A 17,376-nucleotide genomic window follows, 5' to 3' on the forward strand; every position below is an offset into this window, starting at 1 on the left:
TCCTGACTCTCATTCTAGATGCTCTTCCTTCAGCCAGGTTCTAATATCAAAAGGGAGGAAGGTGCTGCAAGGAGGGCCAAGTTCAGTGCCTTCTCTCTCTCTCTCTCTCTCTCTCTCTCTCTCTCTCTCTCTCTCTCTCTTAACACCAGCAGAAGATTGCTGCTATTGACGTAAAACCAAAGTTATGATTTCCATTGTGCACGATATGCATTTTAAGAGTTCATGCATGTTTATGATTGCCAATAAAATAAAATAAAAAGACTGTATATTGCAAATTTTTTTTTTTTTTGCTTGTTTATAGTTTATACAAATAGTGAGCAATTTATGCTGCACACCGGGTGCAGTTATGGTTAGTTACGGCAGTGGTGTCCTGCCAGTGGTGTCCCGTTGTCGTCCCTACATACACACCCACACCCTACTGCTTTATACCTATAAGGGGCAGGCCCACATTTAAAGGGGCAGGCCTGCCGCCATCATTTCTCTTTTGCCCTGGAGCTATTTGCTCTGCAGGCACCTTTGTGCAGCAGCACATCTGCTCTCTGTTTGTGGCACACAGATACCAGCAGGGGGGCGAGGAGAAAGGAGATTTCTTTTTTCCTTTTCGCTGTGTGAGAGTGCTGGGATGGCAGAGGGGGGGGGATCTTTTATCTTCCCCGTCTCCAAATGGCCAATTTACACTTGACAAGACAAGGGGGTTTGCATGAAGCAAAGAAATGGGCATAGCCAAGCAGTTTGGGAGGGACACAAACACACAACACAGAGCCACAGAACAACTCCAGGTCATCGACACATGCTCCTGAGTGTTTGGAGATGTAGGTTCCCCTTTCCATCGACAACATGGGTATGCACACAGAAAATACAGTGGTACCTCAGGTTAAGAATTTAATTTGTTCCGGAGATCCGTTCTTAACCTGAAACTGTTCTTAACCTGAGGTACCACTTCAGCTAATGGGGCCTGCTGCTGCCACTGCGCCGCTGCCACGCGATTTCTGTTCTCATCCTGAAGCAAAGTTCTTAACCTGAGGCACTATTTCTGGGTTAGCGGAGTCTGTAACCTGAAGCATCTGTAACCCGAGGTACCACTGTACATGTGAGATGCAAACCAGGCCTCATCCGGAAGGGGCAGCCATATAGCTAAGGAACTTAACAACCCAAGTCCCTCGCTCTCTTCCCCTTGGCACCAATTGCCCCACTGACTCTTAATTTCACCCAATTTTACCCACGTCTCCACTACACTGGAGGGCACAGAATGCCCTGCCAGATCTTACTCACCGCAATTCCCACTCTCATTTGCTCTACCCCCACCACACCCCCACCACACCCCCAGTAAAGCCAGTCTGCCAAACCCCCCACCCCCATCCTCTGCCCTGCACACACGCACACACACACACACACACACACACACACTTTGCAGACCCTTCGCAGCATGTTTGTGATTATCCCGGCCTCTCGTGATAAACGATGCTGTCAGGAATAAATTTAATCAGAAGCAGACAAGATTATTGTATTTATCACTTTTTACCGATCGGGCGGCTTCCAGGGGCCCAGAGGCAAGCAGACGCTGGTATGGAGGTGGGGGGAAGTGGTGCTAAGTGAGGGGGGAACACCATAGGTTGAACAAAAGACACCATTAATAACCACCAAAGTCCTGGGGCATCGCGGAGGGAGGGAGGGGAGCAGTGAAGTCAAAAGAGCACCGCATTTTTATTTACTTATTTATTTGGGGTGGTGGTGGTGTGAGCGTGTGCTATTTTGTCCATCTCTGTCATTTGTGCAGAGCGCGGAGTTTTTATCAAAGAGTTTTATCATCCCAGCGTTACTTGCTCTGGGCTAAATTTATTTTACACATTGATTTAAAGGCATAATTAAGGTCTTGGGGGTCTCCCCCTCCTTCACACACACAAGGCTCGGTGGCATTATTTCTTCTTCTTTCCCCCTAACCGACCCCCCCTCAAGACACCCCGCCAAACTAATCTTTCAATTTAAATAAGGAAAGCAACAATGGGAAGGGAGAAAACAGTCTGTGTGGATTTTCCTCCTCCATCTCAATTGCCAGCACAGGGCAAAAAAAGGAGAAAAGATGGGGAGGGGATTTTATTAAGAAATTTTTTTTACCACCTTTTAGGGTTAGCACCCCCACCCAAAGACATCTTCCAACATATAAATCCCCAGTAGAAAATCAATAACAACATTTACAAACATAACACCATAAGAAAACAATAGGGAGGGGGACAGAAAGCAACAACATTGAGCCCACTGAAAATAAGAAAAGCAGACAAATAATTATACACTACAACAATGTAATTTAAATCCTCATTTAAGAGAAAGCAGTAAGGTAAGTAAATAATGGGTCTTTAGAGTCCCGTTAAAGGCCTGCAGTAATGGGGCTTTGTGTATTTCAACTGGAATAGAGTTCCACAGGTGTGAGGCTACTGCCAAAACGGCCCTATCCCTCATGAAATTTAGTGATATTCTTTTTAAAGAGAAACTGTAAGACTTCCTCAGAACTTTGTGGGGAGGATGCAGACAAAAAACTGAGCTCCGAATTCAAAACATGAACCATCATTTGTATGCATCAGTATCACTTACTAGAAGCCTTTAAATTGTGCAAAATACTTTAATAAATCTTTTTTTGCTCGTCTCACAGCAGTCGTGTAATGCATCTGATTCATGTCACAATAGCTAAGCCAGCCTTTAAGGTGCCAGAAACTTCTTGCTTTTCCTGTTAGGAATTCTGGGACGATTCCCATTTTACAGGTATGGAAAACTGTGGCCAGGCCTCACCCACAGGAGTAACTAGCCAGTTCAATTTTAACCCTCGGTTTCCCACAATCAAATCTCTGCAGCACACTGAGAGACTTTTCACACGTTATGGTTTCTATATGGACAGCTAGCATTTGTTTTAAGCATATATCTATGTTTGTGAAGCATGAAGAGAGGAAAGGGGTGTTTGTGGGGTGAAGTATTCAGCAGCTTTGTATAGTTCAGGGGTAGGCAACCTAAGGCCCAGGGCCGGATGCGGCCCAATCGCCTTCTCAATTCGGCCCGCGGACGGTCCGGGAATTAGCATGTTTTTACATGAGTAGACTGTGTGCTTTTATTTAAAATGCATCTCTGGGTTATTTGTGGGGCATAGGAATTCATTCATTATTATTTTTTCTAAATATAGTCCAGCCCACCACATGGTCTGAGGGACGGTGGACAGGCCCACGGCTGAAAAGGGTTGCTGACCCCTGGTATAGTTATTTGAAAACATGCATATTCCTGAAAGACAACAGGGCAGGGTGAGGCTTGCTGTTAAATGTGTGCTGTGCACTCTACACAGTATTTGCCATAATGTGTGAAATGGCCCTGAGCATTTAGGCCTTGCCCGCTTCCGGTCCATCCTCAAAGTGGTAGCAACGCTTAAGTCACAACATGAAAAAGTGGGTCTCAGGGAGAAAGACCCATGTCAGCTGTCAAGCAAGCAATCGTGGCACAGACCCCACCAAGTGAAGAACCCCACCAGAAAAACACATCAGGCTAGGCTGGAGGAGACCAGGCACAAATCCCCACTCAGTCAAGAAGATCATGAGGTGACCTTGGACTAGTCTCTCTCAGTTTACCTCACAGCTTAACGTACTCTAATTCCCCAAACCTCTCTAAATCTCAGAGGGATGTTGTGAGGATACGAGGGGCAGGGGACAAGAACCACCTATGCCACCTTTCTGAGCTCCTTGGAGGAAGGATGAGATTAAAAAACAACAACACATTACAGTTCTTTAGAGAGAAAAAGAACCTGACCAGACCATTTTAATAACTTTGATTTAAATGCCTCTCTATGCAAAGGTCTCGTGGTACAAAGCTACAGGGCCAAAAAACACTACCCCGGGGCTCCTTATCGTGGCATTTCCCTACATATTTGATGATGGCACACATATATTCTGCTGCATAGCACGCACCAACAAAAGCTGAGGTAATATGCAGACAGTATAAGGTTGCTTTTTTAGCATGGGGGGGGGGTCTGGCCCAGAACATGTGAAGCAACAATAAAGTGCCTTTTCTATGCCCACCCCTCCTGTCTGGAAATAGAGGGAGGCAGAACCTCCCTCAAAAATAACCCCATTTCTGGGCTGTGGCATTGCAGACTGCAGGTAAGCAGGCTTGCATGGTTGAATGTTCCTAAATACAAACACAAACAAAGCAAAACCTTGTGCACAGGAAACTATGGTGTCAGGAAAAGGGTTCCAGCTCACTTTTATAGGCACAGGGAATGGTTTTGTATGGAGAACATTCTACTGCACAATTAATTACTGCCTGTTACAATTAAGGAACAGATCTACCACCCCATCTTAAGTTTGTGACAATGGGGTCTGAGTCAAAAGAGCGCCCACGGGCGTCACACTGCCTCTGAGGTCTTCCTCTGGCACCCGTGAAAATTCAGAGTCCACCCCACACCTTGTCGTGGCAGGTGTGTGTGAAGATGGTTACCTTTTTCTCCCTTGAAAACGTCCAAAAGGAAAGCAGAGTGATATGTTTGGCACCAGCTTGGCTGCAGGAGTTGCAGGAAGGAGGAGTACAAATGATTCCGCTCTTGATTTGTGCAGCGTTTGCTCTCCCAAAGACATCCCAAAGATGTTTACTCACGAAGCCTTTCTCACGAATGAGTATAGCCACAAGGCAGCAGAGGTTTAGGATGAGAGTTTTCCTTCTCCCTCCCCAGGAGAACAAGCCCCATCTGCCCCTCACTTCCCTCTACAGCCTTTTTGTAGAGAAACTGCCTTTTTGACCACTGCACCCACTATTGGTCTTGTCTGCTCAATCCGCCGGAGCCTATCTTTGCATGAAGGTGCAAGTCCCAATTCACTGAGGGTTTGAGAACCATCGTCTACTACCCTCACCTGGTCATTGTTGCATGGTGATATCTTCTAGGGGTCACAGATGAGAACTGAGTGCAGGGTGGGGACCAGAAGGAGCACAGTGTGTCCCCCGCCAGAGGTAATACCCGTCCCCTAATACCCCACACCCTCCAGAAAGGTTGGCAACACCTGTTTTAAAGCAACTGAGAAACCACCTTTGTTTTCCTTTACATGCAATCCATTCCACTGACATACACTCACAGATAGCATGTCATGTCCCACATACTGCTTGTACATATTAAAATGCTATGGAATGACGAGCCTCTTATATAAGCTTTTTCTAAAAATAAATAAATAAAATAAAAATAAAAAGCCCACATATTGCTTATACCTCTTCTGGGTTTTGCTAATTCCCAAAGACTTTCAGTCCAAAACTTGGTTAGATTGCTAGATGCCAGATTTCTATATTGCTTTTTTTAAAAAAAGCTTCTCCACCCACCCCTCCCATCTTCTTTAATTCTTCTGTTGTGTGTTTCTCTGGCGTCTCTCTTTTGTTTTTGCTGGACCGTCATCATGGTCCCGACCCTGGACCTTATTTCCACTCATTTAATAAGGAAATGAAGGGAGGCCCAATCACCTTCCTATGAAAAATGGCTTTTTGCTTGCCTGAATTTGGGGGCAAGGCTCAAATTTACATTTGAAGTAATTTGAGCATGGGCAGAGGGCCTCTCTCCCACCCACTGCATAGCCATGGGAAAGGGTGCAAGGCTTTCAAAACAGGCAGGAGGTGCAGCGCTCCTTCTTAGAATTAATGCAGTATCTCCATACTGCTTGGAAGTTTTTCTTTGCCCTCATGGAGTGGGGGGGGGGGTAGGTAGGGGGGAAGAGGACCCAGCGGAAAAATATATCAAGTAACAGAATGCAAGGAGGGCCCCCACTGGTGAAGTGTTGGGGTGGGGGGTGGAGAGGGAGAGAACCAATGCATAGCTCTGGGTCATGAAGGAGACTTTAATATGGGCGGCGGCGGCAGGGGGGTGGGGTGGCGGGTGGAAGAAAGGGGTGCTTTGGTGAAAACAGGATTGGGCTAATCACAATGTGGAGGAGGAAGAAGAAATCACTCTGAGGAATTTTTGTGAGGTGGGAGAGGAGACATCATAAAGCCCATGTGCTTTTAATCAGCTCTATGGTTCAAGCCATGACCCCAGAAGTTTGCATCAAAGGCCAAATTTGGTAGAAGCAGAGGGAGTGTATGTAAGGGAATTTGGGGGCGGGGGAGGGGAAGAGAGGGGGGCCTGGGGAACTAGACGTGGCAATTTATGAGAGCAGGGGGGGGGTGCATTTCTGTGCACACACGGGCTGCATCAGGACCAAAAGCAGTTAGAACAAGAGAGGGTTCCCTTCTGTTGTTGTTTTTTAAGAGAAAGAGATACTACCAGATCCAGATTCCGGCAGAGGCCTATAGGCACAAGCTCTGGGATCCTACTGTCCCTTCTCAAAGGCACCAGCCTCTAGTCTCCATCCTCTTCCACCCCAAAACCCTATAAGTGCTGGGCACTTTCTGTGTTGAGGTCCAAGAAAGCTGGACTTTCAGATTAGGGCGAGTGTGTGTGGAACCATTTATTCCACACACACTCGCCCTAATCTGAAAGTCCAGCTTTCCTGGACCTCAACACAGAAAGTGCCCAGCACTATCCTGTCTGAAGAAGTGTGCATGCACACGAAAGCTCATACCAATAACTAACTTAGTTAGTCTCTAAGGTGCTACTGGAAGGAATTTATTTATTTTTTATATTTTTATTATTTTGTTTCAACTATGACAGACCAACACGGCTACCTACCTGTAACCTGCACTAACCATCAGACTCCTCCCAGTACCCTGGCCTCAAAGTAAGAGGACAGAACCTAGGAAACCAAACAGAAGTCCTGGGATAGAAAGGGGCCTCATCCCCTTCCCCTAAAAACCAATGCCCTAAAACAAAAACCTATTGTTTCTGAGGGAAAGGATCAGCCTCTTCCATTGCTGAACTACTCCCAAAACTAGAAATTCCTCCTTTAAACCCAGCGCTTCTTTGCCAATTCTTAGCGATGCTGGCCTTTTGGACAAAACAGGGTGGGTGGGTGGAGAAAGCCCTATTTTCTTATCCATGTTAAATGGATAACGCGAGCCCAGTCCAGTGGCAGAACATCCTGTCCACTCATAATGCAAGTCCTGAGGCAGAAGTTTGGGGAGGGGGGCTGCTGCAATTTGGTTACTAAAATGGGCAGGGCGCAGTAAGTTCTATCTTCCATTCTTTCATGCAGCCAATGATGAAAATTACACAAAACCAAGTCTGCAAAATAGGGCGGAAAGCTCCCGCTTCACTTACCCAACCACATTTCGCCCTTGTGCTTGTTGCGAGGTTGCCAACTGCTTTGCCCCAGCCGGAGTCCTGCAAGGACTTCCTCCTCTGCTTACCAGAAGTGATAAACCTCTTCCTCCATGCCCCACTGTCTCACAGCTTGCTAGCTGCCAGTGACCACACCCAGCTAAACCAGACTTTTTCCTCTCCCCCCCCCCCCCGCAACCACCACCCCTACCTGCTATTGTGCCTTATTCGCTGTTAATTAAAACAAGGCCTACTTCACTACATCCGTATTAACTGGATCCAGCCGGGCTGTTAATGTGGCAGAGGCATAAACACTGCAATTATCAAATAAAGGCAGTTTGGAATGGGCGGGGGGGGGGGGCGCAAGGCCTGCATCAGGTGTTGCACTGAAATTACATATACTTTCCCCTACTATCTTCCACCCCACCAAAAAAACCCCACCTTCTTCCATGGCAAGCCATAAACACAAGTTAGGAAAAGCTACTTCCAACGTGACACAGAATACAGCAGCTCCCTTAGATGGAAGGGAGTTTACACAATTTTTGTGTGTAAAATTGTGTGTGTGTGCAGACTGTTTTGTAAAACAGGCCGATTCCAGATTTCAAGAATGATTTGGAGGTGGGGGGACATTAACAGGATGGGAAGAGATGTAAACAAACGAAATACTTTACTGCGGCATGAGCAGTGTTTGGATTTGCATCCCTCACCATTAGGCAGGAGAGGCCTAGGTGCGCCTGATAAAGGGTGGGGGTAGGTCTCACCTTAAGGGACGAGGGTGGCGCTGTGGGTTAAACCACAGAGCCTAGGACTTGCCGATCAGAAGGTCGGTGGTTCGAATCCCTGCAACGGGGTGAGCTCCCGTTGCTCGGTCCTTGCTCCTGCCCACCTAGCAGTTCAAAAGCATGTCAAAGTGCAAGTAGATAAATAGGTACCGCTCCGGTGGGAAGGTAAACGGCGCTTCCGTGCGCTGCTCTGGTTCGCCAGAAGCAGCTTAGTCATGCTGGCCACATGACCCAGAAGCTGTACGTCGGCTCCCTCGGTCAATAAAGTGAGATGAGCGCTGCAACCCCAGAGTCGATCACGACTGGACCTAATGGTCAGGGGTCCCTTTACCTTTACCTAGGTCTCACTAGGATTTCCTGCTTACTATTAGGAAGCAGGGCAGCTACCTCAAGCAACAGGTGCTGGGTTTTTTTGTGGGGGGGGAGCAGTGGCAGTGTCCCCTTCAACCCTTCCCCCAGCTTTTCCCCTGGAAGATGCTGCCCAGTCCCCAGTGCTCATGAAAGGTCCAGCCTGGCAGCTTCTGTGCATGGGTTGGGAGCAGGAGGACACATCTTGCCCTTCACCCTCAGGTGGAAAAATATTTTGGGTTGGCCCTGCTCAGGTGCCCAACTATTGGGAACATGACCTAAATGAGGAAAGGGACATTTTTTTAACTGACATTCTACTGCACCCGATCCTATCCTGCTTTCTAAACTGTTACTTCATCCATTTGAAGGTGGGCATCGGCATCCAAAAGAGGTTCTGGGAGGAAGCCCTAGTTTCTATGGAGGTTTGAACTGACAGCACCTCATGACTCCACCAGTGAGTCTGTAGAAGAAGACATGAGAGGACCAAAATGATCGGACAGAAAGCTCAGATATTAACCATTCCCCTCAGAGATTAGAGAGAAGTGGTATAGAAATTCAGGGCTCCTCAAAACTCAAATGCACACCTGTTGGAGGAAGGAAGGAAGGGAGGGAGGGAGGGAGGGAGGGAGGAAGGGAAGAGAAGAAGAAGAAGAAGAAGAAGAAGAAGAAGAAGAAGAAGAAGAAGAGAAGCAGCTATAAAGACCACCTGCAACCCAATTTTTAACATCAAGGCTCTGAAACAACAACAACAACAACAACAACAACAACAACAACAGTTTGATTATTTATACCCTGTCCATCTGACTAGGTTGCCTCAGCCATTCTGGATGGCTTCCAGCATATATAAAAACATAAAGCATTAAACACTAAAAGCTTCCCTATAACCTCACTACAGTGGTACCATGGGTTGCGGACGGAATCCGTTCCGGAGGTCCGGTTGGATCCCGAGGTTTCCGCAACCTGAGGACCGCTTCTGCGCATGCACGCGCAGTGAAACCCGGTCAAATACTTCCGGGTTTGCTGCTTTCGCATCCTGAAGTTTATGTAACCAGAGGGTTACATAACTGGAGGTACTACTGTACTTGCAATGAGGGAACTGCCAGAAGGCCCTTGGAGCTGGATCTCAGTGATGATGGGGATTGAGATGGAAAGCAGAGCCTCTGAGCAAGTGCAAAGTGTCTTCATGTCACCTAGTTAAACCAGTCATTGCTATTTCCAGGGCAAAAGATGTTAATTTGTGCAACCTCTCGGTTGTGAAACTGCACATGCGAAAACACCCCCAAGTACATCTTGGGCCCCAGAAGAAGTGGGCACCATGCCAGCGCAACTTGGAGCCTTGAGGCAAAAGGAACCAGTCTTGTCAGCTCTGGGAAAGCTGAGGTGGGTGAACTTTGCCCCACTGAGCAAATGCTAAGAATGTGCTAGACAGAGCAGGCAAGTAGGTGGAGAGAAGGGCAGGGAGCCAGGATTCAGAGAGAATTCCCTGACCTGAGATTCCAGGCTGGGAGGAGGGGAGTCTAATGGCATTTGCGGGGTGAAAGGGAGCAGCTAGGAAGCATGTGAATCGTGGCCTTCTGCAGCACACTAGACTTAATTTAAGCACTGTTTCCCCAAAGTTATGCACTGAATTCCTGAGGCTATTTAGTGCTTACAGGCTAATGCAGCTTCAACAGTCCTCCAGAATCTGAGCCCTTGCCTGTTTGTTGCACATTGTACTTGAGAACCAGCACTACATGAATTCTATGCAATGTGTTCTAATGAGAATATGCAGATTAAGGCACTATCCCTTTGTAAAAAAAAAAAAAAAATCTCAAAATCAGCCACAGCCAGGATACATCAAAGTTCAGTGCCAAGCCCTAGAACATACAGAAGCTCATGTTCTCAAGGCGTCTGGCTGCACACAGGACGGAATAACCCCTGGGAATCAGCAGGAGTCCCAGATCCAATGGCGCAAGTCCCAGGCAGTCCAACTTAGGGGTACCCACATCAGCCAATATATTTCACACCCACCCACTCTGGGCCTCCTCATTCATTGAACATGGCTCTCCCTTGGATGCAGTCCTAGAAGCTTCTTGGTAGGTCTGCAGCTTCTACTATAAAGTCCAAACTAAGGTGGGCGATAGGGAAGCAGACGGCCAAGAGAACTGAGAAGTGACTAGCTTCCATATCTCATACCAGAGCAAATGGGTTTAAGTATCAGCTGTTACCAAGAAAGGGCTCTTTCCGCTTCTCCTGTGCCTAGAAAGCAGGGTCAGGGCAGCCTTCCACTTGCCCTGTGCTTTCTAGCCATCTGCCCGAGCGGTTTTGCCTTTGCCCTGCCATCCTCCCTCTCTGGAAAACCCGCTCCTTCTTGCTAAATCAGAGCAAACATTAAACTGGAGAAAACCTGAATGACATTTGAACCAATTCAGTGGTAAACACTGGGTTTCCCTGAGGCAGGGCAAGCAGACTTGTGGATGAGGTTTGAAGAACGTAGCACTTCCCACAGAATGAATAGAAACCCAAATTCTAGATTCAGTCAACAGAGATTTAAGTGCTGGCTGCATTTCCTCAAGAAGAGAATGCACATAACACATGAGGTTTTGAAAACCCACATTTATCCACACTTGACAGTCACACTTTACGTTTTCAAGTGCATGCTTAAATATCATAGGGATGCACTTAAAAAACGGAATGTGAATTCACTTCTTTATTGACCATGCCAGAGGTCTTTATAGGTAGCAACCTGGAAAGCAGAGAACCTGCATTTAGAAGGGGTTTTTTGTTTTTGTTTTTTTGATATAGCACTTTAACCAATTTTGAGATTTGGCCTTCTTGGTCCATGTGCTTGCTGTTCCGTTAACTAAATCAATCTGGGTCTACAGTTTGCTTTAATGTATACGGTTTGACATGGATGTTGTCCTGACGATTATTTTGCTTTTAGTTTCAACGTTTTAAACTCTATTACTGTCATCAAGGCTATTTTGTCAGTGCCTTTGTTTATTTTTCAATTGCACTTGTGCTTGAAACAAAACACTTAACCGAAAGCTGAGTTTTTAAACATACACAAAAACACAAACACACTAATTTTCTTGGTCCCATACCTCGTCGAGCAGACCTGAAATCTTACTCCATCCGCAAACTGGACAGACTAAAATTCAACATCAAAAACAGAAAAAGCACCCATGGATGAGGAGAAGTGAAACCTAGGAGACTCAGCTCCTTATCCTACTCGCCTTCCCAACTCTACACGCAAATTGCTGAAACAGAACCAAAGGATCTTGACCCTCAAACAGAGGGCAACAGAGGTGAGTGATCAACACAGGCTCTCACTTGAACTATGCAGCCCCCACCAAACACCCCCTCCCAAACTGCGCCTCCTTGGCCTCAGCATATGTCAAGAGGTTTGTTTATTCCTTTTAAACCTTTGTTTCCTGTTATTCAAGTTATTTATAAAAAGGGCTCTCTTGCCTGGAAAGTGGAGAGGGGAGTAGATAGAGAAAAATAAGAGGGAATGAAAGAGAAATGTTAAAAAGGAGGTGGGGGGAGGAGGGGGAGGAGGAGGAGGAGAATTAGAAGAGGAGGAGGAGGAGGAGGAGGAGGAGGAGGAGGAGGGATGGATTCTATTCAAGCTATTCTTCCAAGGTTATCCAAAATACAGGCTCCTCCATGCTTCCCATCCTGTAGAACAGGGAGATATGCCATTTGGGCCTCTCACCCCACAGGGCATAGCAAAACACAACGCCAACACCAACCCAACAACAACAGGAAGGGGAGAGAAAATAAACGACCAGCAAGAGATACAGCTTCTTCATAGAACTGTAGAGTTGGAAGGGATCCAGAGGGTCATCTCATCCCACCCCCTGCAACGCAGGAATCTCAACACGAGGTTCCCCATCAAATTTGAAACCATACCAGACCCTGCTTAGCTTTGTGAATGTGTTGGCAGTTTTAATGCTGCACCACTTGCTGCCATGGACACAGATAATAAAGGACCCCCCAAAATCCATAAGCAAGACATATGCCAAAGCACACTTCCCTTCCTAGCTCTAAAATGAAGCGGGCCTGTGCTCCTCTGGGAAATGCAGATTTCCAGGGGCAAAAGCTGTTGGCTGGTACTATTCAGCATAGAGATGCTGATGTGCCCCTACAATAAGCATGATTAACACTGGATGTCTCCTTTTATTCTTCCTGGTGGGGTTCACAAGGAATATGTAGCCTGCCACCCCCACAATGTCCCCAAGCGCACCCTTTTATCTTTTCCTCTGACAAACATGAATGACCCACTGGGGAAGAGTAAAAGCATAGAGCTTTGGGGTGAAAACTGTGTTAGGAGCAAAAAAACCCTAACCCCCCTACTGGGGATGCCACAAAGGGGTATGCACAAGATGGGTGGGTTTGCATGCAGAAGACATGCAGAGTTTTCTTATACATGCCCAGGATCACTGCAATATATAAGCCTCAGTCTCCAAAGCAGACAGTACGCTCCAAACACACGTCAACACCACAACTGAATTCTTACCATTTATATATAGTAATTTAAATGTTCAAAACATGTCAACTGCATTAGTTAGTCAGTAAATCCTTGCAGCAACCTTATAAAGGAAGGGAAGCGTCATCCCCATATTGCAGGCAGAATATTGGCTGGCCTTAGAGTCAACAAACAAGGAGGCTAATTTCTACAAGGATGCTAAAATACCCTTGCCATAATATGTCTTGTCTAGCCATATGGAATAAGCTGTGCAGACACCAAGTTGTTCCTGAGAGGTCCTCCTCCAGGTACCTCTGCTGTCTCAACTGAGGTGGAGAGGAGTGGGGGAAGAGGGATTTTGCAGTTGCGGTGGGACCCCTTGTTGAACTGTCCCCCTAGGAATGTTCAGCTGGCTTCCAATCTTTAATGTCTTTAAGGCAGCAGGTTGCAGCGACTGCAGTTGCTTGCAAAAGATACACAGGTTTAATCCGTAGCACCCCTGGCTAGGGCTGGGGAAGACTCCTGCCAATGTAAACAAAGCTCAAGCTAGATACAGGAAAGACCATTTCACTCCCCCCTGCTGTCAACCTCTGATGAATCTCTTATTTTGCTGACACTGTTTTACTGTTGATGGACGGTATATTGATTGATGTTCTATTGTGTCTTAGAAGATCTATTATAAACCGCCCTGGAAATTTATAATTTAATGGCAGTATTTAAAGTGCTTTAAATAAATACATACTTAAAATATTGATTAAAATAGTAGTATTTAAAAATAAGGACAACTGGCTTGCAGAGCTTGAAAGAAACAAGCGAAGTTTGCTCTGAGATTGTAGGATGCTTGGCTTGCAACAATTCTGCATTGGGTACATCCTTAAGATTCCTTCGTAGCCTGCAATCAACATTTTTACAAGAACACCAAACGTGCACACAGTACATCCTGGCTCCCCTCCAGAGGAAATCAACCATACAAAGCTTGCCTTGAACTTTATACTGCTTAGAAAGTTGTGGTTGGCTTTTTTTAAAGCCTAGTGTCTGCAAAAACATGAAGTTTCACTCCTAATGACGACAGCTTTTTCTTTTTAAAAATAGATGTTTCTAGTCCCTAAGACAGCAAAGATAAGCTTGGAAAGGTGTAGGTGATGCCTGGTAACACTTTTTTTTTTGGGGGGGGGGACAGCTGAGCAAGATTTCCATGCACCAGGAGTTTGAAATTCAATATCCCACATACCGTAGTTCCTTGCTCCATCCCATAATGAGTAGCAGAGAGTATTTAAAGTAAGCAAATAAAAAAAAACTTATAAAGTTTACAGGTTTCAAGATTCTGCTTTCCTTCCTGCAAAATCTGCAGTGTTTTGTAGCTAAGGTTATTCACAACCTCCCTGTATATACTCTTAGATTGAAAAATGGATTGTTGGGGACACAAACATCAGCCTCTCCTATAAACCTGCAGTGGCACTGGGCACGTAATCTTTCTCCATCTGTAAATTGGAACCACTACTGTCTCCTCCCATTCACAGGTTTGCTATGAGGATGAACAAGAAACAACATAAAGTCTTGTGCTGTACAATACTTTTTTTAGTTTACTAATACTAAAAATGAGTTTGGGAGCAACAAATGTACAAGGAAATGGGTCCAAGGACTTGGAAGGATCACAGAAAATTTCAGAGAACCTTGTGGAGCACTAAACCCCACCCCTCCAAAACACAAACAAAAATGGCTTCAATTATTGGCTAAATATCCACACTTTTCTTCTTCAGAAACGTTTTGGATTAGAAGCATTTTCTTCATCCAAGATGCTAAGAGTAGCGATTCCCCAATCAAAGGAATTCTAGGGAACCGCTGCATTGTTTGAACCACACAATATTTGTTAGAACAAATATGGAAATATACAAGAGTCAAAAGCAGAGCTCAGGAGCTGCCTCAAAGCATATAAAGACTGGGGGGCTCCTTCATTGCCTCTTGATTTGCTGGCAAAGCAGCAGCTCACTCAACTCCTGTTTTTTTTAATTTCCTGCCTAGTTGCAAAACGATGTTCCTTGCCCTCCGGCTCTACAGCTTCTCCCAAGTTGCATCACCGGTTATATTGAGAGAGATGCAGCATGTGCCAAAATCTGGGAGGCTGGAAGGGGTGGGTGGGGAGGTTCAGTGGGTGCACCATCATACTGAAGGGAAGAGATGTTTTGTTAGTAGTCTTCAACCCACATGCTGCGCGCAAGGATACCTCAAAGCTCAGTTATTCACAAGTCTTCATGGCAGGACCCCAAAGAAATCTATTACCTCCTATTTGGATTGGAGGGAGGGAGAGGGAGGTGCTAGTCTACTGGGCGTTTGGCCATGTTAAGAAAAACAGGTGTAGAGCTCAGGGGCACACAATATATATAATTCCCATGACACTTGCATGAGATCTAAGTTTCTAGTTCTGATGGTTATAGGGACAAGTTGGGGGGTGGGTGGGAAACAAGACAAGGAAAAACAGCAATCAGACAGAAGGAAGCAATTACGCAGAGAGCAGAAATATTTTCACAGTTCCAACGTTTTTGTAGGGCTGACTTGAGTTTTCCGTGTTCAAGGATAGCGATTTGAGGATTAAGTTGTCAGCCTTGAATTGGGCGCAAGAGCACAGAACCTGCTAGGCAACCCAACATTAAATGAAAAGCTAAATTTTAAAGGGATCTTTTTTATATATAAAAAAAAAATAGATTGAAAAAGACACCGTTTGTTAATATTATAGAATGGTAAACGAATCTGAAGTTCAAGACTTCACTCTCGACCTCATTTCCATCTCCATCTCCCTCCACACTTTTGCTCAGATCACCCCAACTCCTCCTTCCGCAGGAAAGCACTGTGTCTAACACACAGCAAGCAAGATGGTGCAGTCAATTGCGAGGACATAGAAAGCAAGCGCATTTCACCTGGTTGTCCCGGGGTGGGGTTGACAGCACTATCACCCCACAAAGCCAATCTAGGAGAGCTCAAGCCTGCTCTGCACCCCTTTTCTGAGGTGTATTCCATAATTTTACTGCACAGGTGAGAGGCCTGGTATTGAGAGGAGCAACCAGCGTCTCCCAAGAAATTCAGCGTTAAGTTTTAAGGGCTTCAGAAGATAGGAGACAGAAACAATGCCACTTGAAATTTAAGGCACTGGAGACAGGATGCATGCATCCTTGAGCAAGATTTCCAGGAGTCGGTAAACAGGGCTTCCAAGTCTGCATGTCTTTTACTGTCTCCATGACTCTCAACAGTATGAGTTCTGCAACCAGAAAGTGAATATTGGGGGGGGGGGGGGGTCCTTACCAAGCACAATATTTACTGATCTCAGAACGGAGTTTGCCTTGGTATGGATCTTGGGATTATCTTTGTGCAGTAGTTTGAATTTGTTGTTGTTTTTAAAAGAAAAACCATATAAAAGGTAGCAGGTTTTCGGGATTCCATATGTAGCCCAGGAGAAAGCAGTATCTAAGAGTGGAGAACGACGACAACAAATTCAAATTTGGCTTTCTTTCACTTACGTACAGGGGGAAACCATTTTGAAAGCGTCTAGTTGTTGTGCAACAGTTGATGACGGGTCCTTTTGGACAAGCATCCCGTGCAAGTCATGTGACCTGCAAGAGACCACGGCACCCCAAAAACCACGTTTTTGGACACCACGATCTTACACATTTTGGAGTGCCTCCAAAATGAGATGTCCCATACAGTTGATGGGTATGTGCCACAGAACCCTCTGGGTGGGTTACAGAGACCCTCCCCCCCAGGATCCACAGACCACCACTGGTTTAGGTAGAGGAACCCAAGGTCAAATCCTCTCTCAGCTCTGAAGCTCACTTGGCAAGTCACTGACTCTCAGTCTAACCTACCTGGAAGGATTATTGTCAGTTCACAACATCAGTTCGCATTCCTTGGATGAAAGGTGGGGTGCAAAATGTAATAAATAGATATGTAATCATGGGAGTGTCGAGATGTTTAGCAGGGATGCCTGCCCAAATATTCATATGCATATAATACATCAATTATTGTATCTCGGTGCTGAAACTTGGATAGAAGCCCAAAGAACCTTGTTTTCAAAACTTAATGGAGTATCAAACACGCTTCACAGTCAAAATAAAAAATTCCTGAACGTGTTAGAAGAGCCTGGGCGTGTGTCAAGTCACATGACTGTGGATTTTATGGACAAGTTGGCAAAGTTTGCTGTTATTTAATTTCCGAATGTTGAAACAGCTCAACTGTTATAATCTCAATTTTTAGGTAAACATTAAAGCGGGGGGGGGGGGGGAGAGAGAGAGATTAGAACTCCAAAATGTTAAGCGTTCTCTTGTCAAAAGCTAGAAAGTGCGCCAAGCTTCAAAAACTTTGCGTTATGTTTTCATGCCAAATTTAGTAGAGGCCTGGCAGCCTCAAGACACAGCTTCACAGGGTCTCTGGATGAAGGGGAAGAACGCTACAACCACCCAAAAGAAATGGCCAAGAAGAGACCATTCTACGAAGAGTAAAAATAAGTGTTTAAGATAAGACACAGCACGCACTCTGTTTCGTAACCTGCACTATAGACTTCTAGCCTTCCAAATATAGAGAACTACAACTTCCATCAAACC

At 45.7% G+C, this 17,376-nt stretch overlaps 1 protein-coding gene and 1 long non-coding RNA gene across 3 annotated transcripts in view; one reads left to right on the forward strand and one right to left on the reverse strand.

Moving 5' to 3' along the window:
• Positions 1 to 17,376, reverse strand: part of RARA (retinoic acid receptor alpha) — a 187,675-nt gene that overhangs the window by 93,990 nt on the left and 76,309 nt on the right. The window lies entirely within an intron of this gene.
• On the forward strand, positions 1,388 to 8,948 carry LOC308461442. Its single transcript, XR_013978893.1, has 3 exons — positions 1,388 to 3,575; positions 4,311 to 4,450; positions 8,703 to 8,948. It is a non-coding gene; the product is annotated as an uncharacterized lncRNA (long non-coding RNA).

The sequence above is a fragment of the Podarcis pityusensis genome (genome assembly GCF_964106645.2).
Source record: "Podarcis pityusensis genome assembly, chromosome: 13".
Classification (NCBI taxonomy): domain Eukaryota; kingdom Metazoa; phylum Chordata; class Lepidosauria; order Squamata; family Lacertidae; genus Podarcis; species Podarcis pityusensis.